This window comes from Schistocerca gregaria, chromosome 1 (assembly GCF_023897955.1).
Source record: "Schistocerca gregaria isolate iqSchGreg1 chromosome 1, iqSchGreg1.2, whole genome shotgun sequence".
Taxonomy (NCBI): domain Eukaryota; kingdom Metazoa; phylum Arthropoda; class Insecta; order Orthoptera; family Acrididae; genus Schistocerca; species Schistocerca gregaria.
The window spans coordinates 1,117,752,697-1,117,776,718 of record NC_064920.1 but is presented as its reverse complement, the minus strand read 5'-3'; positions in this window follow the sequence as shown (position 1 = coordinate 1,117,776,718).

Below are 24,022 nucleotides of genomic sequence, written 5' to 3'. Positions count from 1 at the left end.
TCTTGGCGTGCATCCGTGCGTCGCTGCGGTCCGGTCCCAGGTCGACGGGCACGTGCACCTTCCGCCGACCACTGGCGACAACATCGATGTACTGTGGAGACCTCACGCCCCACGTGTTGAGCAATGAGGTGGTACGTCCACCCGGCCTCTCACATGCCCACTATACACCCTCGCTCAAAGTCCGTCAACTGCACATACGGTTCACGTCCACGCTGTCACGGCATGCTACCAGTGTTAAAGACTGCGATGGAGCTCCGTATGCCACGGCAAACTGGCTGACACTGACGGCGGCGGTGCACAAATGCTGCGCAGCTAGCGCCATTCGACGGCCAACACCGCGGTTCCTGGTGTGTCCGCTGTGCCGTGCGTATGATCATTGCTTGTACAGCCCTCTCGCAGTGTCCGAGCAAGTATGGTGGGTCTGACACACCGGTGTCAATGTGTTCTTTTTTTCCATTTCCATGAGTTTATCTGTAAGTCCACGGTATTGGTGATAAGTTGGGAAAATCGTCTTGATATACATGTGCTACAAAACGTCACTGTTTCCCAGGCATGTACCCCGACTTCAATATGGGATATGACCACATGTACAGTGGCCGCACTACGGGTTGGCAGTCTCTGGATCAGGTGGTCGAGCAGCTGCAGGGGTATAGCCTCCCATTCTTGTACCAGGGCCTGTCGGAGCTCCTGAAGTGTCCTAGGGGTCTGTAGAAGTGCAGCGATACGTCGACCGACAGCATCCCAGACGTGCTCGATGGGGCTTAGGTCTGGAGAACAGGCAGGCCACTCCATTCACCTGATATCTTCTGTTTCGAGGTACTCCTCCACGATGGCGTCTCGGTGGGGCTGTGCGTTACAATCCATCAGGAGGATGGTGGGACCCACTACACCGCTGAAAAGGCGGACATACTGGTGCTAAATGACGCCACGAAGCACCTGACCTGTTACAGTTCCTCTGTCAAAGACATGCTGGGGTGTATCTGCACCAATCATAATCCAACCCCACGCCATCAAACCACGAACTCCATACAGGTCCCTTTCAAGGACGTTAAGGGATTGGTATCTGGTTCCTGGTTCGCGCCAGATGAAAACCAGGCGAGAATCACTGTTCAGACTATAACTGGACTCGTTCGTGAACATAACCTGGTACCAGTGTTCCAATGACCATGTACTGTGTTCTTGACACCAGGCTTTACGGAACTCTCCTGCGACCAGGTGTCAGTGGAATGCACCTTGCAGGTATCAAGACGAATAACCCACGTCCTCTTCAGCCACCTGTCGCCTGTGCGTGGTGAGATATCGGTCTTCTTGTGGTGTTTTACACTGTGGACGTCCCGTACTGTAGCGCCTGGATACATTTCCTGTCTGCTGGAAACGTTGCCATAAGGTCGAGGTCAGACTTTGTGGCACACGGTGGGCCCTTGCTACGACCTGCTGTGTTTGACCAGCCTCCAGTCGCTGTAGTAGTCTACCCCTCATGACGTTATCTGTATGTGTTCTCTGAACCATTTTTAACACAGTAACCATTAGCACATCTGAAAACGTCTGCACACTTACTCGCTGCACCGTACTCTGGCATGCACCAACACACCTCTGAGTATGTGGACTGCTGCCAGCGCCACCTTGCGAAGACCGCAGGTCAAATGCACCACATAGTCATGCTCTGAGGTGATTTAAACCCGCAAACTGTCCACAAGAGCGTTGTTTCACCATTTATCAGCATTATCCATAATTTATGAGAATTAGTATAATTCATACAGACACCTTCCATGTGTAAAACAGCAATGTCATTTTGAAAAATGGCACCACGATTCTGTCGCTTGAGAGGCAACACACGAGGAAACAGGACATACATGACGCAACGTTGTGCTGGCAGAATTCCCGTACTCAGTACCAGCCGTGACCTGAAATCGTACCTGTCTGATTTCCACTTCACGAGGTCTGGAGTAAGATTGCAAAACAATGGAAGAATGGTGCCTCTCTCCAGGTCCCTACTCGTCCAGGGTAGTGCAAAACTTCGACTCACAGCTGAGCGCAACACGACTGCATTTGTCAGTTGCACATGCTTTCCGGTAGCGGTACTACTCGGAACGTTGCCGTTTGTGTTGTGGTGCCAACGGCAGCCTCTGCATATGGCGGTAATGCTCTACTCCGGTTAGTTTCTGAACCATGCTGTTGGATGACAGAAAAATGTTGCAGAGAGCCCACTACTTGTTCTCGGACGACAGGCACGAATGTAAAAGCGCTACGATGGTTTTGGTGCAAAATAAGGCCTTCTCCCCTGTCGTGGTCAGATGTGGTAGACTCGAAACTTGATGACGAATCTACCTACCATCCACATTCCCATGCAGTCCAGCATTCGACCACAGTCACAGCCAAATGCTCCACAAATCTGGATACTAGACGAACCAACCAGCTGGCGAAACCGAGACCCTGTGTGGCGTCGCAACTAGTGCGCGATCGCCCATTTGTCTATTAAAAGCTTTACTTCAGAATGTATGTGGGCTGCAATGTAAGCCGGTAGAGTATTATACGGTCAGTAGCGGACTAGTTGTGTCCTGCAGACTGACGTCACGACCATCTGTTGCAGCTGCCCGTCTGAAAGCAGTGGAGTAGGGCTGGCAGGAAACTAAAAATATTGATAACTAGTAAAGGAATAACCTGAGGAATGTCATATTTGATGCACAACCTTCTGTTGTGAAAACAGACAATATGTCAAATTCTGGGATCAAAAATAGTTGTATTTTGGAAGTTAGTAAAATTCCATAAAAAAGTAATTTTCCGACAGTCAGGAATTTAAATAAATACAGTGCTGTAATAGTTAACCTTCAGTGCCTATGTAAGATGATCTGAAAACATTTCAGTGTTCAAATATAAATTTGGAAAGTTTTAAGTTTCAGAAAACCTCTGTGACTTTTCTATAATAATAATTTCAATAATTCTAAGTAAATATGTGTATTGTGTGTTAGGGTGCGTGTGAATGAGACTGCGTGTGTGAGAGTATGTGGGACGTTCGGCATTATTAAATATCATTCATGTAATTCTCTACAGGAACCGGCAAGGGTTCCAACTCTGTAACGTGGGAACGAATCTACTAGTGGTTCCCCTATTAGTGAATGTCGAATGTCCAAGTATGTATGCTTATGTATAAGACAACCAGAACATTCGCGACTACATAATAAATTTCAGAATATAGTGTACAGCTTATAGTTCATTTTGTTTTGTTTATTTAATTAGAGAGTTTTGTGTTACTTAATTTGATGACGTCAATGAGCCTAGAGAGGGGAGTCGCGAGCTAGCTTTGATTGGAGGCGGTTATGCTGGATGTGACTTTTCGCATTATGTGTAAGATGAAGTCTTGGGATGACTTCCGCGTTATGGTCCAATGTTAATGGTATCTGGTAGTGACCAGAAACTGTTTATGAAAACTTTAGAGTGTTGTGATAATTCGTTCCGAAGAATTCGCTAGTGAACTTTGAATTAAATAGCGTAGCGATACTGAGTATATTCTTACTCAGTATTTTATGGCGAGCATAAACTTTTACTAAAGACAACCACTGAATATCGTGTGCAGAAGTAATTGGCCGATCATTGACTGTGTTACAAGTAATTGTTTTCGGAATTTGGGAAGGTAAAAGTTCTGACTGTTTTAGGTACGGTGATAACTGTGAGCAGAACCTTTAGTAATTTTAGTAAATGTGGGCTGATGATCTTGCTTAACGGCAATAAAGATCTATTGAAGGTTTAAATTTGAAATTCATGTTTAAAGTACGAGTGACATCTCCTTTACGAATCATTTCTTTAAACTACGTAGACAGTTTTCAGCAAATTTTACTTACAGCAGCCTCCGGCGTGTAGCTGTGAGGTTACAGTTTCCTCAACACTCCTTTTCTGTGATCTCGTAAGTAGCTGCAGTCAGGAGTTTATATGCGAAGATCTACCGCTGTAAAGAGGTAGGTGAACAAAAACTATAAAAGAAATTCCATTGCAGCAGCAACGTATAAACCGTAGCAATTGGTGCATCGCATCGCACGCACGTAAAATCCGTCGCACCTGGACGGCCCCCTTTCACACTTCACACTGCATCAGGTGCTGATAACGCTATCTTAAACGAGTATGCACCATCTCCGTGTAATTCACAGTAATCACTCAACATTTGACGCTATTCACACCCCGTATATACCCTACCAGGACTAATACCAAACCTAAAACAAACAACACTGATATACCGTGGCGGCTTTTGTTCCAGTCACAACGAATTGAAACTCTCATTTACAAACCCAACGTTGTCATCCGACAACGTCTTAAGGATGCTTTACTTTTTTTTTAGTCAGTATTTACATATTTTTCTATGTGATAATTGAAATTACATGACTACCCAAATAAAACATTTTATTATGTGAAGTGAGTAATGTAATGATAGATAGTATGAGGGTAGCCCTAAAGTTTTAATGTATCATTTTCTAATGTCTCTTACGTCAATGGAGTTCTCTGTTTGCAGCAGGTATCTTCTCTAGAATGAATCCCTACTCTCCTCTGCTGTACTTATGTCCCTTAGCCACCAGGTGGCTTTCAATCTAACGGTGGCCATTATTATACTGTGTTGCAGGAACTGGAAGCTCACATCAGAACAGCAACTGCACACGTTAATCAACATATGCTAGGTCGGACATAGGAGGAACTGTAAAACCGCTTAGGTATCCTGAATACTATAAATAGTGCACACATAAAAGTCAGTTAAACGGCTACCAATACTTTAATGAACATTGTACCGCAAACACACCTTTCTACCTATTCTCATTTCTTAAATATGTGATGAAATTTGAAAAGATAATTTTGGAACACCTTTACGGTTTTCGTTATTTTTCTTGCGTGAAGTTTTTTAGACTAAATATCCTGAACAAATTCTCCTTTCTGTATCATGTCTGAACTCAAGTAATGATTGATAACGCTATCTGATCAAATTTTGAAAGCATATCCGGGAGCAGTTAACACCTACTTTAAATAACGGAAAGAATTATGGGCATAATGAATACTTGAGTGAATTCTGTAATCACAGTTACCCCAGAAACTGGTTTGATGCAGCTCTCCATGATACTCTTAACATGTGCAAGTCTTTGTCTCCGAATAACTACTGCAATCTACTTCCTCCTGAATCTGTTTAGCGTATTCATCTCTTGGTCTCCGTCTACGATTTCTACCCTCTACGCTTCCCTCCGGTAATAAACTGGTGGTCCATTGATCCCCCAGAACGTGCGTGACTCTTAAATGTATACTCTAAATTAATAGATTTTCTTCTTCACGAACACTTTCCTTGCCATCATAAGTTACTTTGCTCCCCAAAACTCATTTACTACTTTAAGTAACACCTCCAGCATAGCCTGATTTAATTCTACTACATTCCATTATCCTCGTTTGGTTTTTGTTGATGTTCATCTTAAATCCTCCTTTCAACATACTGTCCATTCCGTTCAGCTGCTCTTCCAGGTCTTTTGCTGTCACTAATAGAATTACAACGCAGTTGGCAAACTTCAGAGGTTTTATTTCTTCGCCGTAGATTTTAATTCCAATTCCAAATTTTTCTTCTGTTTCCGTTACTGGTTGCTCAATATACAGATTGAATATCTTCGGGTATAGGCTAGGACGATGTCTCACTTCCTTCTCAACCATCACTTCCCTTTCATGCCCCTCGACTCCTATGACTGTCATGCGGTTTCTGTACAAATGATAAATAGCCTCTCGCTCCCTGTATTTCACCCCTCCCACTCTTCAGAAGAAAGTATATTTAGTTCACTTTAGTATATATAGTCCACTTTATAGATGAATCATGTGCAGTGAGCATGATGGTCTCCATGACAACCGTCCACAGCTCGTGGTCTCGGGGTCGAGTTCTCGCTTCACGAGCACGGGGTCTGGGGTTCGATTCCCCGCGGGGCTAGGAATTTTCACCTGCCTCGAGATGACTGGGTGTTTGTGTTGTTCTCATCGTTTCATCATCATTCATGAAAATGGCAAGACTGGAGTGAGTAGAGGTTGGGAATTTGTACGGGCGCTGATAGCCGCGCAGTTGAGCACCCCACAATCCAAAACATTATAATCATTATCCATGGTAACCTGACACCTCTGTGTGCTAAATCTGAAAAACTGAGATACAAAGTTATCACGGCGTGCGTAATATGATTTGTAGCACTCAGTCTTGGAACCTGTCCATATAACTACACATGTTATCGTGCAGCTTCTATGATTTGAGGAGGTCCACAGGATCAGGACTGAATTCTCTCAACAGATGAAAGACGAGTACCTGTGTGACATCTAGTCTGGATGTGGTTTTTAGGTGGTTTCTCACATCCAACTGGGTGAATATAGGAGATAATAATCACTTCCCGCCTCGTTACATGTTTCACAAACATTTATAAAACGTTCGCACACTTTCACATGGGATACCACTAAACGTTGACAGATCAGGTGAACACATTGCATCCCAATGGGATCACTAATATTCCCTAATCCAATAATTAATATGCCAACCCCTGATGGTACGGGATAAAGGCCATGGAAGCCGTCTCGAGATCTCTGACACCTTCTAACCTGAAATGATACCAAGAATACCCTAAGTTTTCTGCCGACTCCAATTCGAAAAATGTTTATACTGTTTACAGTTATGCCCTACACTGACTTACTTTCCTGTTAAAAGCAAGTTATGTATGATTGTAGATACTAGAAGTTACATGCAGAGAGCAAAACGCATAAATTGCCATATCATTAAAGATAAATTTATCAGTGACACTGGACAGTAAATAAATTGTGGCGGCCCCATTTCAACAACCTACAATTATTTCAGGTCAAACCACATTCATGAAACAGGAAAGAGTGCCGTTGCCTGAACATTCTCCACGTGGTATAGAAGGCAACCAAAGGAGGAGTAATTGAACAAAGAAGAATTCTGGAAATTACTGATATCATTTAAATTAACGAGTGTCTGATGTATTTAACATATCTACTTGGGAATGATTAATGAAAATCTGATTCTGTGCCATGTACAACGAATAACTGAGTTCCTAAATGAACAACGAATGTTAATTTTCAACACAAGTAAAGGCACGTTAAAGATCTGAAAATGCTGCAAGCAAATAGTACGCCAAGCTGCCCAAATGCCAGCCGCAGTCGCACCATACTTTTGTAACTCGTTGTATGAAAATGACCATCTCAAAGCTAGGAATCCGCTACATCAGTCGCCTATGTCAAAAATGTGGAACCAACAGTCAGAATCGCTTGTGGAATAACGCACCGAAATGTAGGTGGGAAAAGAGTATCTTGTTTTGTGTCGTTAAAATATGGCACACGCCTGTGCTAGCGTAATATTGGCTCGTGTCACTTCTTACCAAAGTAACCAGTCGGCAGATGTGCCTTTACTCAGCTAGTCAAAGGCTGTTATATTTTCAGTAATCGCACTTTTGGTACCGAATTTCAGTATGCTTTTCATTTAGAGCATAGGTAAGAAAGGAAAATTTTGAAATGTGACACTGTGACTAGGAAATTTGACATTAAATTCTTAAATGTGCCATGTATGATAGACGTGTTTATCCCCATACATACACCAAGCGATAGCATCTTGTGTTTAATTCAACAGTATTCCGTGCGTCGTTTTTAAGACAGTATAGCCGGTCGCGGTGGTCTCGCGGTTCTAGGTGCGCAGTCTGGAACTATGTGACTGCTACGATCGCAGGTTCGAATCCTGCCTCGGGCATGGATGTGTGTGATGTTCTTAGGTTAGTTAGGTTTAAGTAGTTCTAAGTTCTAGGCGACTGATGACCACAGCTGTTAAGTCCCATAGTGCTCAGAGCCATTTGAACCATTTGAAGACAGTATAACTGTTTGGATGTTATTGATCAAGTGTTAATAATTTTGTATATCATGCAAAAGTCTTGACATCACACTGTTGTAACCGCAGAAAAGCCAAGTCTAAATGCAGTTGTTCTCAGACGATACACCAGAAATCATACGGGGAGATAGAGTTAACAGGGGACGCCAGGCGTGTCAGAGGGGTCACAAAAGATAACGACGCAGCCAGATAGCCGAGGCGGCGGTCCAAGCGGCCAGGCAGCTGCGCGTGATAAGCAAGGAAGTAGACTCAGCTATTAAGATAAACAGGGCGCTCTGGGCAGGTCCCTTAATAAACAATAACTTGCAGTATCAACACTCTTCGCTAGAGGGAGAAGTCTGGGAGCGGAGAGAGAAAGAAAGAGGGCCCTAGGTGGGGACCGCACTACGTCATGAGGAGCCAATGAAGGGCTCAGGACGCAGTGCGTGACCATATAGGGAGAGGCCCCTCAACCCCTCCACCCAGCTTCTGAAGAAAAGTACTGAAGTTAATACTAAAACAATCCCTAATAAGGAAAAGTTGCACTCGACGCTACGTCATGCCAAGCGCTGGCGGGGTCGAAGGGGAAGAGCTAACAAAACTCGGAGGCACGCCGCTCCGGGGATCTCTCTCTCTCGGGTTTAGGCAGCGACGGTAGTCAGCGTGAGTAGCAGCCGACTTGGGCTGAGGGCGGGCTGCAGGCAGACAGTTGGAGATAGTCGCCGATGAGCGTTTAGGCAGCGACCGCGGGACTCTGACGTAGGGTGCTAGTGTGGGCAGCAAAGTGCTGGAAAGTTCTATCAGGCAGCCAGAACGGTGGAAGTCAGTCACCGTCTCTGTAATGGGCTTGGCTATTCTGTAGGTACAATCACTACGCAGTTAGGGTGATCTGTATTCTTTATGAATAAATTAGAACTTTTATAACGTCCATACGAGTTTACTTCTACCAATATCCTAGCCTTGTACCTTCACACCAGGGAATTGAACATCTTAGCCAGATCAAAAGTCTCCCTCTCAATTAGGTCAACCGGCTAATTCCCGTTTACGAACCGTGTCGCTCAATCCCTCGCAAAACCCACGCTTGGGACGCGACAACACGATTCTTCATTCTGACTTACTTGATATAAGTAAAGTATTTGCATTAAAAGAGCAGTTTTTATCAGAGATAACTTAACAGGAAAAGTAAAAGATCGTAAATTAAGAAGTATGTTACTGAAGTTCAGCACCATTCCTCAGATATTCCGTCCTCGAACTGCAAGATTTTTATTGCTTGCACATTTTGGTTTTGTATACGCATCTATCATGAGAGTTGTCTCTCTTAAATTTCATGTTAAACTGATATACAACCGTGTTGAACCTGCGTGGTTTCCTCCTAGTACAATAAAGCAGTCCTGGCAATATAGTAGATAAGTTCATGCGTGATGTGTTATGGAAATTTAACAATGAAAAACACGTGTACCTAAACATTCTTAGTCGCTTTCTTGCACATTATGAAGCTTCTTTGTCTCTATAAACATGTGTTATGGTCGTCCAAATTAATAACTCTTCTGTTACTTTGAAGTTCATTCTGGTAGTGAACAGTAAATAGAACATCACTGAAAATTGTATAAAATAGATCGCATCCTCCATAGTTATCTTTGGGCAATAGAAGAGCTTTGTATACATGAAAAACAAACTGTTTGCAACAGCATGTGTCACCATGGATTGACGATCTTTTTTTTCAGTGGGCCAAAAACCTACAATAAAATAACATTACAGACATTATAATTAAAAATGCCTCTCACAGTGACGGCACTAAATATACCCTAAGAAATTTATTATGCAATAGCGCGATCTTTTCGAAGTGAGCACGTTGTCGCACTTAGAACTGGATGCTCTCACGTTTCGGCATCTAACTGTAGAAGTACCTGCAACCGGTAGCTGCACACACACGTTGGCTACACGAAAAGCCAAACAGTTGATTTTAAGTTTCACACGAATGAGTCTTCCTGTTTTTTATTCGTGTCACTGATTTCTTTTAGATGATGACCAGGTCTCATGCAGTTTTAATGTTTCTATCAGGTAAGGAAAACGGAAATTTACGAATCGCGCAAAACAACATAACCATCACGTTCTTTGGTAATATTTACACGAGTGACTACTACAAATCCATAGTAACAGTGGCAATAGCAGGTAGGTAACAGCCATGTAAGCACTTGTGGAGTACCTTGCAGGCAAACGAAATATTAATCATCCTCTAACAACTGCAATTGCGCAACAATTGCAACAATTGTGCATATACTCAAAGAAGTTCAAAAATGGCTCTGAGCGCTATGCGACTTAACTTCTGAGGTAATCAGTTGCCTAGAACTTAGAACTAATTAAACCTAACTAACCTAAGGACATCACACACATCCATGCCCGCGTCAGGATTCGAACCTGCGACCGTAGCGGTCGCTCGGCTCCAGACTGTAGCGCCTAGACCCGCACGGCCACTCCCACCAGCCTCAAATAAGTTACTCGCATTATAACAGATACTGCTCACGACTTGCAGATGAGCTCACACAGTATTCCTTATGGAACATTATGTTGCAGTATAACGGTTCCAACTTTTCTGTAACCGAAACGTGGCGCCGAAGGAACAACGAATTTAATCCATTGACGCTATAGATGAAATGCTAAGACTTATATAGTCCGAAATTAAGTCAAAACTAAGACTGATCGTAGAGTAACGCAGACTCAAAGCAGACTCACTGAAACTGTGCAAGCTTCGGCCTTATAAAGACTCGTGCTAGAATATTTATCAGTTTTGGTCATTCAATTATAGTTCGGAAATCCTGTAATATGTTAATTTCTTGCTGGCAGTTGAAAATGCGGTTATGTTTGGTTTAACAAATACTGGATATGACCAGTAGCTATTAAAATGTACAAAACCGAACTATGTAGACGCACTGGCATTCAGTGGATTACAGGTCTGACATTCGTATCTGACAACCAATCTGAGGTTTAGAAAATGTAATTACATGTTTCAAATCAGGGAAAATTACTCTTTGCAGCGAATGGGGTCTCTCCTTCAGATTTAACGTATTAGCTCGCAATGTTTTTATAGGTAACTGGCTGTACGAAATACTGTAATTACAATAACTTTTGAACTATTATATTTCTAGTGAAATTAATTATTGCAGTACAATCAGACTATTAACTAGCATGACTTGAATAAAAAAGTTTTCAAAGTGATTTCCGTTTAGGCAAAACTGACAATTTGTGTAACGTGTGATCACTGTCGTAATATTATCGTTAATATTTGAATAAAAATGTATATGTCTTTAACTTATGTATTAGGAGAGTAGATAAAGTGGGATGGTGTGGACCACACCTGCTTTGTCGCAGTGTGTAGTTACCCGTTAGGTCATGACAAGTATACCCAAAACCAGCGACCATCGTGCAATACCTTGCAATGTACATCTCTGTCTTTCGTATCATGCCCATTACAATTTCTGGGATTCAAGGCGGGTACCTGCAGCTCGAACACCGCAGCACCGACATGTATTAGTATCCTATGGGTGTGGCTTACTTTTGGTGTTTGGCAAGTACCTTGAGTATCTATTACATGACGATAACAGTTTCAGGAAAATGCGTCAAATTCCCATTTCTGACTTCTTCAGAATACAAGCAAAACTGAGAAATTTATAACATTTCCATAATATTTGCCGACCTATAAAGGGCTCTCGACGGCGTAAAATAGAGAAGACATTTGATATTATCAGAAAGACGGGTATAAGCTGTAGGTAGTAAAGACAGACCATATGCAAAATGTACAAGAACAAAGAAGCACCCGTAAGAGTGTCGCCCCGTGATAGATCTCTGATTGAAAAGGATGTGGGTAAGGAGTGCAGTTTTCGTCCCCTATTGTTCAACTCGTGCATCAAGAAGCAATCTCTGAAATAAAAAGAAATTGTATTTGGATTAAAATTCACGGTGAAAAAATTGCTGAGGACAGTGCTACTATCAGGGAAAGTGAAGACGAAATACTGGACATGGTGTAGGAGAGAGGATATTAGAGGGAAATATGAGAACAAAATTAGGAAATACGTAGTGCAGCTAAATTAGGCCCTACACATAGTAGACTAAGCAACGAAGATATCAGAAGCAGACCAGCCCAGGAACTGGCATTCCCCGCTAAAACAACTGTACTATTATCATAGGCCTTGACTTGAGGAAGAAATCCCTAAGAATTTATATATCTGGAGCACTGGATTCTGTGGACCGTGTGAAAACCAGAAGAGAGTAGAGTCGAAGCGATTCAGATGTAATGCTATTGAAGGACGTTGAAAATTATGTGAACTGATCAAATGAGGTGAGTTCGTAGAAGAGACAAGGCAAAGCTTATGCGGATTACACTAACTGGAAGAAAGGACCCGTTGATAGGACGAGAGTTAAGACTTCATGGAGCAAATGGTAGTGGGAAACCCCTTAGAGGATAGAGGCTGTAGGGGAAGAGTGAGTTTTAAATCTACACAGCGAACAATGGAGGTCTTTGGCTGAAGGGAAGACGTCTTTCTGCCCCAATGAAACCAGTCAGAAGCCTGATGATAAAAACGGAAAAAAACTCTGCCTCTACTTCTAAGACGTTATAGCCTCACTAGTTCTAAATCTGGTCCTTTCGTGTCCTCCAAATTCACAAAACAACTTTCACATTAAGACCCTGAGCACTCGTGATGCAGTCGAAAATAATGGTATCGTCGAAGAGCGACGTCTGTAGTCTGGCTGCCAGAGCATAGTGCCCGTGTTGCCCGCGGCAGACGCAGCTACTGGAGGGAGTTGCAGTCACTGTTCTGTATGCAACAGCAGCATCAGCGGCAACGCCCCTCCACTGTAAATTTCGCAGCACGCCTACTACTTTGCCTCGGCGCTCCGCAGTTCGCGCCAATAGCGTCTCCGTGCCTCCCGGCAAATTCCACAGTACAGAGGTACTAATGGTCCAATTATTTCCGGCAAGTGTTCGAGGAGCAGAATTAATGGAGAGCAGCGCCATGTAGTAACAAGTCAAGGTCGCAGCCGCCATTTACACCTACTGTAGATCCGTGCTGTGCAAGCAACCGTCTCTCAACCACCAGAAGATACACCGTTTGCTAATATCAGCTTATCAACTTCCTTCTCCAGTAGTGCAGTTCACACTATTCAATGCTAAGTTTTGTCTGTTTAGTATTCTTTTCTATTTCCTCCTTTCTTCCTCTCCTTTTCTCCTGTATTAATAATATATTTCATATTCTTCATAGTATTATTTCCATAGAGACTAATAAATTACATTCTTCAGTATATTTATATACAGGGGGACATTTAGTGAACTTTATGAAAAAAAACGCAAATTAGTTACAAACTAAGGCGTGCACACACTTTATTCAACATGTAAACATCAATACAGGTGTTCGGAATTAGGTTATGACATGTTCGATATGTCTGCCATCAAATCAAAATGGTTCAAATGGCTCTGAGCACTATGGGACTCAACATATGAGGTCTTCAGTCCTCTAGAACTTAGAACTACTTAAAACTAACTAACGTAAGGACATCACACATCCATTCCCGAGGCAGGATGCGAACCTGCGACCGTCGCAGTCGCGCGGTTCCGGACTGAAGCGCCTAGAACCGCTCGGCCACCTCGGCAGCTTGCCTGCATCATTGTCAATGACATGGCGTAGGCGAATAGCGAAATTCTGCATCACCCGCTGAAGTGTCGAAACATCGATGCTGTCAGTGACCTACTGAATGGCTGTTTTCAGATCAGCAATGCTTATGGAGTTATTGTTGTACACCGTATGTTTCATATAGCACCACAAAAAGGAGTCGCATGTGTTCAGATCCGAAAAATATGGTGGGCAATCTAGGCCCATGTGAATGGCCTCTGGGGACCCCAGAGCTAAAATGTGGTACCCATACTGCTCCTCCAGGAAGTCAAATACTCTGTTGCTTCGATGAAGTCGAGCTCCGTCTTTTATGAACCACATTTTGTCGAAATCGGGGTCATTTTGGGTAATGGGGATGTAATCATCTACCATAACCATCTCTTACCGTTCGGTAGTCACCGTGCCTTCAAGGAATATCGCACCGATTATTCCGTGACTTAGACGCTGCACACCACACATCACACGTTGAGGGTGAAGAGACTTCTCTATCGCGAAGTACGGATTCTCAATCCCCCAGATGCCCCACTTTTGCTTATTGACGAACCCATCCAAATGAAAGTGGGCTTCGTTGCTAAACCAAACCATGCGCATGTGAACACTAATTACCATCATGCCCAATCGTGCAGTTTGAAAATCCTGGCGCAAACCATTCAGACTTTATGACGATGTAGTTCAATTATAGTCACCCTTTATGTACTCCACAAACCATCATACAAGGTGTGGCACACGGATTGCAAAGCGTACTGGTACAATTTTCTCCTCGCCCCCCCCTGATTGATATTCCACTTGTGGATAAGTAAAGGCAATCATCACCATGCAAGCCAGAATCTCTCTAATGTTCCTATGATGGTGATTATGTGAGATACATAAGTGAATAAAATATTGTAGGCTATTTCAAAGAATTGTCGAGATACATAACGTATTGTCTGAAGTGTACGACTGCAATATCGATTCTGAATAAAATATTATCCAGTACTGCACATTTAGCTGTTTGTTCTCCATTCAAAACGGTGAGAAATGTTCGGAGTTCCACCTGTAATGAGATGCCGACTATGCAGAGCGGTTTCGCAAACAGTTGTATCAGTCTGGCATGCACATAGAAAATAACTTGTTCCCAAATAAGCAGATAAATATTGCCGTCTAAGAGAAAGTAACATTTCGAGTAGCAGAACTTTGCCACATCTGAAAGCTGAAAGGGAGGCTTCAAAGAAACTGATGTGGAACAGAGAACCGTTGTCGTTTCACAAGGAGATTCCGAAGAGATGAGCAAGATATCTGAAATTTAGATTATAGACCTAATTTTATGGCGCTGGTTGTGTTTCAAAATCTGACGAACTGCAATGCCCGTTTTATAATTAAGATGAGCTGCAAAAAATGGAAGAAACTGAACATAACAGAATGGTAAAAATAAATCCACCCAATTTTTCCCTGATCATTTCAAAAACGTGGCAAAGTACAAAACATTTCCTGAAACTGTCGGAGTGGAATATCACTGTGACATAAAATTTCGATTTATAAGGTAGATATGGATTGCAAGACTGACTTTTAAGCTGAGTGTTATTTTTAAGGAAACCTTATACTTATTTTAAGCGACAGTCAACAGTTGAACTATATTTTGTAATATGCAATGCTGTTCCTTGATTTCGTTTATATTACTATCGGTTTTGGTTTTGATCCATTACTTTCTTTCTTTTCCCGCGGATGAGTGTTTAAGAGCGAAATAGATCTAAATAGATACGATATTAAGAAAGTGCGCTATGTCCTGCATTTTATACGATAACGTAATTTGGTTGATAATTGTCCGTACTTCGCGATCGAGAAGTCTCTTCACCCTCAACGGGTGATGTCTGGTGTGCAGTGTCCAGTATTAAATTGGTGATGCCTCGATGTCTCAGAACATGTCCTACCAACCGATCCCTTCTTCTAGTCAAGTTGCGCGACAAGCTCCTCTTCTACCCAATTCAATTCAATACCTCCTCATTAGTTATGTGATCTACCCATCTAATCTTCATTCTTCTGTAGCACCACATTTCTGAAGCTTCTAGTCTCTTCTTTGTAAACTATTTATCGTCCATGTTTCACTTCCATACATGGCTACAGTCCATACAAATACTTTCACAAACGACTTCTTGACTCTCATATCAATACTCGATGTTAACAAATTTTTCTTCTTCGGAAACGGTTTTCTTGCCATTGCCAGTCTACATTTTATATCCTCTCTACTTCGACCATCATCAGTTATTTTGCTCCCAAAACAACGAAACTCCTTTAGTACCTTAAGTGTCTCATTTCCTAACCTAATTCTCTCACCTTCACCCGACTTAATTCGATTACATTCCATTATCCTCGTTTTGCTTTTGTTGATGTTCATCTTATATCCTCCTTCCAAGACACTGTCCATTCCGTTCAACTGCTCTTCCAAGTCCTTTGCTGCCTCTGACAGAATTACAATGTCATCGGCGAACCTCAAAGTTTTTATAACTTCTCCATGGATTTTAATGCCTAATCCGAACGTTTATTTTGTTTCCTTTACTGCTTGTTCAGTATACAGATTGAATAACATCGGGGAGAGGCTACAACCCTGACTCACTTGCTTCCCAACCACTGCTTCCCTTTCATGTCCCTCGACTCTTATAACCACCACCTGCTTTCTGTACAAATTGTAAATAGCCTTTCGCTTCCTGTATTTTACCCCTGCCACCGTCAGAATTTGAAAGAGAGTATTCCAGTCAACATTATCAAAAGCTTTCTCTAAGTCTACAAATGCTAGAAACGTAGGTTTGCCTTTCCTTAATCTTTCTTCTAAGATAAGTCGTAGGGACAGTATTGCCTCACGTGTTTCGACATTTCTACGGAATCCAAACTGATCTTCCCCTAGGTCGGCTTCTACCAGTTTTTCCATTCGTCTGTAAAGAATTTCCATAATATTGTCCTCAAGAACATCGCCCCTTTATAGACTCCTTCCACCTTTCTACTTTCCCTTCTTTGCTTAGAACTGAGTTTCCATCTGAGCTCTTGATATTCATGCAAGTGGTTCTCTTTTACTCCAAATGTCCCTTTAATTTTCCTGTAGGCAGTATCTGTCTTACCCCTCGCGATATAAAGCTTTACATCCTTACATTTGTCCTCTAGCTATCCCCGCTTAGCCATTTTGCACTTCCTGTCGATCTCGTTTTTGAGACATTTCTATTCCTTTTTGCCTGCTTCACTTACTGCATTTTTGTATTTCTCCTTTCATCAATTAAATTTAGTATATCTTCTGTTACTCAAGGATTTCTACTAGCCCTAGTCTTTTTACATACTTGATCCTCTGCTGCCTTCTCTATTTCATTCCTCAAAGCTACTCATTCTTCTTCTACTGTATTTCTTTCCTCCATTCCTGTCAATTGTTCCCTTATGCTCTCTCTGAAACTCTGTACAACCTCTGGTTCTTTCAGTTTATCCAGGTCCCATCTCCTTAAACACCCACCTTTTTGCAGTTTCTTCAGTTTTAATCTACAGTTCATAACCAATAGATTGTGGTCTTACAATTTAAAATCTTGTTCCTAAATATCTGTCTTACCATTATATAATATCCGAAGATAGTTGGAGGGCCTGCCTATAATGCCTCCAATATTCTCCAATGCGGAGAACTCTGGTGACTTTGCTGACCAAGGTATTGTTTTGTTAACACAAAGACAAGTAGTAGAAACTCTCATGGCGTGCTGGCGGGCAGTATCTTGCTGAAATGTGAGCTCAGGATGGCTTGCCATGAAGGACAACAGAACTGGGCGTAGAGTATCATAGGCATACCGGTTTACCGTAAATGTGCCGCTGATGAAACCCACAGAGCTCCTGCTATGAATACAAATGGCATCCAAACCATCACTCCAGACTGTCGAGCTGTATTGGCAGGCGACCACTGACTGGGGCGTCTCCAGCAACGTCTTTGCTGCTCATGGGGGCTCTGTTCGAAGCGGCACGAGTCACTGAAGACAATTCTACTCCAGTTAATGAGATTCCAGAACGAAGACATGTCTGGAGACACCCCGAACGGCGGACTTGACTGTCGCCTGACACACGGCTCGACAACCAGCACAAATGGTCTGGAGTGCCATTCCTTTTCATAGCGGGACACCTTCGGGTGTCATCCACGACGCCCTGCTGCACAGCGCTACTTCGACGACATTCTAAGCTCCGTTTTTGTCCCTTTCGTGACAAACCAACCTGGGCCCACATTATGAGGATCTGAAACGCCAATTGTACTAATATTGGAACGATATCCCTCAGGAAGACATCCAACAAGTCTATTGATCAAAGCGAAACCGAATGACTCATTGCATAAGAGCCAGAGGTGCACCAAGGCGTTACTGACTTGCTCGATATGAGAAGATCGTTCTGTTAAATAAATCAAATAAGTTTTCTGATATTACGATCATTTGTTTATGTTTACGTGCACATCGCATCTTACGATTTCCGTTGCATTATAATAATTCCTTTGTGGTGTACCGTTTCTTCTGTATTAGGGTGTACATGAAAAAACGTTGCAAATAATGTTACGAAATTGTAACTAAACAATTCCATAGTACATTGTGAGCTACATATCTCAGAGCTTTTCTTTTGACCTTTATATATCCAGCCCATATCAACCTGATTGGGTAAACAGGCAAACGAAGTATACCCCTGTTCCAACTTACACGGCGAACATTTCCTGGAGAAACGTTCATACACATGCGGACATTACGAAGTTAGCAATATCACTGGACAGGAATGCTGGTATGTCCAAACCACGACTACTGTTAGAGACTCTCTAAAAAGCGGATTCATTTTTATTCTAGAAAAATTCAAAACTGTTATTGCTAACACAATTCAGTTAGAGGCTCTCTGATTGACCCATACCGCTAAAAGGTGAATAGCCTAGAAAGGAGATGAGAAAAGTCTTTGGCTGTTTCTTTTTTAAGTCTGTGAAATACTACGCTGTTATTGGGAGAGCTAAATATGTGTAATACAATTAGAAGCTCTCTGATTGGTCTGTTTCCAAGAAACTGGGGTAGCATGGGAAGAAGATGACAAACGAGAGTGGCTACTTTTATGGCTGAAAACTGTCAAAGATTTGCCGACACCGTGCCAAGCCGAAATACTGTTGTACTGCGTTTCAAAGATGGACGAAGCCACTGTTAAGCAGGGCACAAAATGTTTTCGCTCATTATGGAAACTAGCCTGTCTGCTGACTCGTTCTTCTTCACAACGAGACAAATTGTAGAAAAATATCTAGGAGTCGTGGAATGAATTAGCTTTGACGACGGAAAGGAATTTCATGGAAGTAATTGTGCGTCAGTGTTTCACATGTATTACGCTAATAATGACAAATTTAAAAGGTTTAATGGAGTGAAAGGAGAAATACAATTGGTTGGTGGAGCATAAATCAATAGCTGTAATTCCGTATTTTCAAATTATTGCGCGCGAGTGTGATAAGCGTTAACTTTCTCTAACATAAGGGTGTTAAAAAGTGTAGAATATTCTCAGAGACAGTAATAATCATCAAAACAAGGAAAAAGGCTCAATAAACATCGGTTCCAAAATGGCATATCTTAAAAGCTATGACCACTTGTTCATTTTCGTTACTGTGAATCACATTTCCCCTATTAAATAAATAGTCATATCTCTTTTTAAAAAAGTGGTTCAAATTGCTATGAGCGCTATGGGACTTAACTGCTGGGGTCATCAGTCCCCCAGAACTCAGAACTACTTAAACCTAACTATCCTAAGGACATGACGCACATCCATGGCCGAGACAGGATTCGAACCTGCGACCGTAGCGGTCGGGCGGTTCCAGACTGTAGCACCTAGAACCGCTCGGCCACTTAGGCCGGCCCATAGCTCTTTAGACAGGCATTTCAGAGCCATATTTACTGGACTTCCTTCCTTGTTTTGTTGACTATTACCATCGCTCAAGATGTCTGACACCTTTTTTTGATACCCTGTATCTAGTAACGAACATAATTGTTATTACTTAGGCGAAATGGTTGATACGTCCTAGTATTGAATGTTACCTCGTTCTTGATTCCGTTAGTCAAATTTACTGCATTCATCATATGTTAAAGCGTGCTAATTGTATAATGCAGTGGAACAAACAATGCTATAAACTAAATGCTTGGTTCTTGTAACTGTGTATGAAAATAGCTGGAAACTTGTTACAGTGTGGTACCATACACAGTCGCAGTACATATGAGAAAGCGTTGTTAGGCCCGTCTCTATGGCTTCGGTTGTCCAATAATTCCCCTTATCTTTACCTGAAACTTTTTGCCAGAAAAACGCCAGTAATAACGTGAAATGGTTATGGGATTCCCGATGTTCCCTGCCAACGTTTTCTGAGAAAAGCCGTCATTCTTTGTGGTTAAGGTGAAGTTCTGATGTTTGCCTCTTCGTTTGTTGAGAGAGTTCTCCACTATTCTGTGTTGCTTATCCGGAGGTCGAACGGTCTCTGAAGGTGTGTATTTTACTGTGTTTGCCTTCCTATAGCACATTCTCCAGAAAGAAAATGTAGTCTTTGACTCTTCGTTTAAAAGTACGAAGAAGCGACAGAACGATCTTTTTATATGACCTATTAATTGTTTAATATTTCGGAGCGGAGGATTTTCTCTAAATTTTTGGAGTAACTATAATCTTCTGATGCATGAGCCGCGATTACGTTTAGGATTTACTTGGTAACAATTGCCGTTTCTACGCGATGCTGATCTGATGGTTATCGTTTCACACTTGCTTTGCCTCTTTCTTTGTAGAACAGGATTAGAAGTGGCAACAGATATCGTGGCTGAACCCCAAAAGTGAAATTACTGCTCTCTGTCAAATTTAATTTTTACTGTGTTGCGCTGTCTCTTCACAGTGTTAGCTTGATATTGCCTCCTCTACTCCTTTTCATTTTTGTGTGGAGTAGGGTTCCTAATTTATTAATCACAGTTATCTGCTCTGATTTCTTGGTGATTCTGATATGTGTTCGTTCCTCTGTAGTTTGACATAACCTTTCGTTTATTGACAAACTAGGACTATATTACTCAGATTGTAAGCTGGCTATAATTTTGCACCTTATAAGCACTCATCTACATACTTTTCCGTGATTTACAACCGCCATTAGGTATCGTTTGACAGGTTGTATATCTATATATGAATATATAAAGAAGACTGACATTGTCACGTACACCTTGTAAAAAGTTGTTAATGCTTGTTTCATGAAAGGTGACGGAGTGTCTTTATTATCGAAACGGCGCTAATGAATGCCTGTTCTAGTAGAGGTTGGAACGCCCTGGGTGGAAAAGCCTGCACAGGTGTCTTGGTCCTGCATCACACAGGAAGTGCCAAGTTGGACGGTCTGGGCACCTGAGCGCGGAAACACGATACAGCAGCGGCCGGCTGCTGTTGTAGCAGGGCCGGAAGGATAACAGGATAATACTTTGGAAACTCTGAAAATCTTGGACGCAGCAAAGGGGTCGAGAAAACTTTATCTCGGAAATCGCAGGCTGGGTTATTTACGAGGATTTCTACTCTGAGAAGCATACCATTGTAACAGTATAGGTATTTTCTCGCAAACCTTCCGCGCTAGACGACAGAAGACTAGAATATGGTTGGTCGGCGTTCGAAAGAGTCTGTTTTCGAGAGTATGATTCGCCTTCTGAGTTATGAGAGAGGGGAGCCGAACTTTGCTGGGAAGCCAGCGGTGGAGAGAAGAGGTCTTCCGTTTGGAGTGCCTGGGTTTTACGGTGCCTCAGTATCGGCTTTTGTTGGTACAGACGGACTTGCTGTCTTTGCTCTCAGGAGATTTTATAGTTAAAACGGTTAGGCAATGTACTGTTGCGAACTTAGACGATTCTCGACTTGCCCTCCAGAAAGGGAGTCGTCGCTGAGTATGCACCGTTCAGTGGTTGAGAGCACTTCTTCTGCCTATATTCAAGTTGAGACTTTATCTTAATTCCGTCCTTGTGGCTGGGAGTTCGTGTTTATCGTCTGTAGAACACAGAGAGGAGAGGACAGTATTAGAGTATGCTAGTCAGAGGACCGCCTTCTGTCGTCCTAGTGTTTGAAGGAGTTTATTTTGTGGCTGCAGTTCTTCCATCGTCGCAGACGTGTATGAGAATCATCACTCATACGCACCTAACGCAGTACATACGGTGATATTGCTAACTGCTTCAGCTTATTAGGGCTATGAAGAAAACAGCCGTGATCAAGTAAATTTTATTTCCACTGACGTTGCTCACCACTGTAGATAATCTTTGAAAGTAGTGTCTTCTAGTGTTTGGTACATAGATGATATCAGTCGTCTCGCATAATTTATATTAGATGCGTAGCTATAATCTGAGGTGTCAAAAAGGGGCAAATCTTCATCTTTGCGTTCAGTACTTCCGATAAGCACATTCATTTACACCCGCCCGGAGTAGCATCTTGGAAGATTAACTTCTTGTTCTTCAAGTTACGTCGTCGTAAAATCTTTTATGTCACTCAACGGGGTCCATCTTTGGTACATCATTTGCTCTGCACTAATGTACTCTATTGATAACAACGTTCACGAATTTTGCGGAGCATGCAACTTCAGATCAAAAATTATTGCTTTCAACATTCCCCTCTTTTCTTATCTTCCTTATGAGAAACAGTGATAGTAAAAGCTACAATCTGTTATTAGCAATTTATAATTGATATAGGGGAACTCTAACTAAGAGTGCGCAGTTAAGGAATAACCAGAAACACCAAGGTTATTATCAACAAGAAAACCAAATCATTTTAGGCTCGTATTTGTTAACGTAAAATCTACATGTTCGGGAACTACAGCAGCAAAGAGATAATAGTTTTATGAACTTTTCAAAAGCACATAAAACGAGAAATTCACACTCTGCCGCTCACTTGCGCATAAGAGTGTGCAAAACATGCCCAAAGAGTACGCGTTTAGAAGATGTCACAAATGAACGCAGTGTCACTCTCAATTGAAGAGCACTGTTCGTGCCACCATCTCCCACACTTAATGCACTGTGTCCAGTCCTCTGTTTCCATTTTCAGTTCGTTGTCAGGCCTCACTGTGCAGCTATTCAGTTTAGATGAGCTTCCTGTCCAATTTTCGTACTCAACTTGAAGTCATTCAGGAACAAAACCTATCCTTCGGACTCAATAACGCACTCAAAACGTACAAATTTGCAGTTGTGACCTAAAGAGAGACCATTCGAACTGATCCAGCGGTTAGCACACTAGACTCGCATTCTGGAGGACGACGGTTCAAACCCGCGTCCTGGCATCTTGATTTAGGTTTTCCGTGATTTCCCTAAATCGCTTCAGACAATTGCCGGAATGGTTCCTTTGAAAGTGAACGGCCAACTTCCTTCCCCATACTTCTCTAAGCCAATGTACACGATGACCTCGCTGTTTGGCCCCCTCCCCCAAATCAACCAACCAACCCTAAAGAAAAGGCACGCACTCTATGGGGACGTTGTTTGGTACAGAAACAATTATTCCAAGCGAAGTCAACAGATGGCAGTACACGTCACATTTGCAAAACATATGGATGCTGTATGGTAGACTGCAAGCAAGCCTTTCAAAATGCAATCAAGTATTAAAGGCTGTTGCTCTTGCATTCTGTGTATAAATTATGCAACAGAGTTACAGAACCACATAAAGAAAGACAGAAAGATGGAAAGTGATTCTTACCTGTTTCACTTCGGAAGCCCTGGACTTCTTCACGCAACTTTTACGATGTGTTTCTGATACCTTTCTGAACACAACTACATCAGTGGCGATCAGTTTTGTCAACTGCCAGACACATTATTATTACTATTGTAGAAGTAGTAGTAATTGTTGTTTCAAGTCGCAAGCATAAACAGTTAACGTAATCATTGATTAGATAACCCTGTACATAGTTGTACGATCAGCTGACACAGACGTAGTAAAAAAAAGAGTTATACTGCCTTCCATTCACTCGCTTGTTTCCTTCAAAATTTTCTACTTATGTTGTAGTAAAGTACTTTCTGCTCTTAGTTAAGTCTCTCTCGAGTAGTTCGAAGGTCCTCGCGTTTACTGGGCGTTCCTTGAATCAGTTCCTTCTGAAAATATCATCATAATCCAGTTTCTGCGTTTTTTTGCATGAAGTATGTATTTGGTATACTTAAGTTTCAATATCCTGAATGGTATTGTTAACACAAATAAATAGGATTCAATGATAGGTATCAATCACATTAAACCCTTGTAGATATACTGCTGCGGCCTCTTGTAAAGTGTTTAAAATGGTAAAACACTAATTGATACATAAGTTCATCTGTAATAACGTATGTTCAGTTGCAGTCAGTTGTTTTCTCGGCTATCATTGGTGGATCTAATTTGGTTTTGTTTTAAGATTGGTTTAATACTGTTTTAGAATCCTGTTGTTTGCCAGCTACCCTCTTCATCTCAGCATTACTGTTGCATCGTACATCTTTAACGATTAGCCTTAATTGCCTATAAGCTATATAATCAAAAGTATCTGGACACTTATTAGTGGACG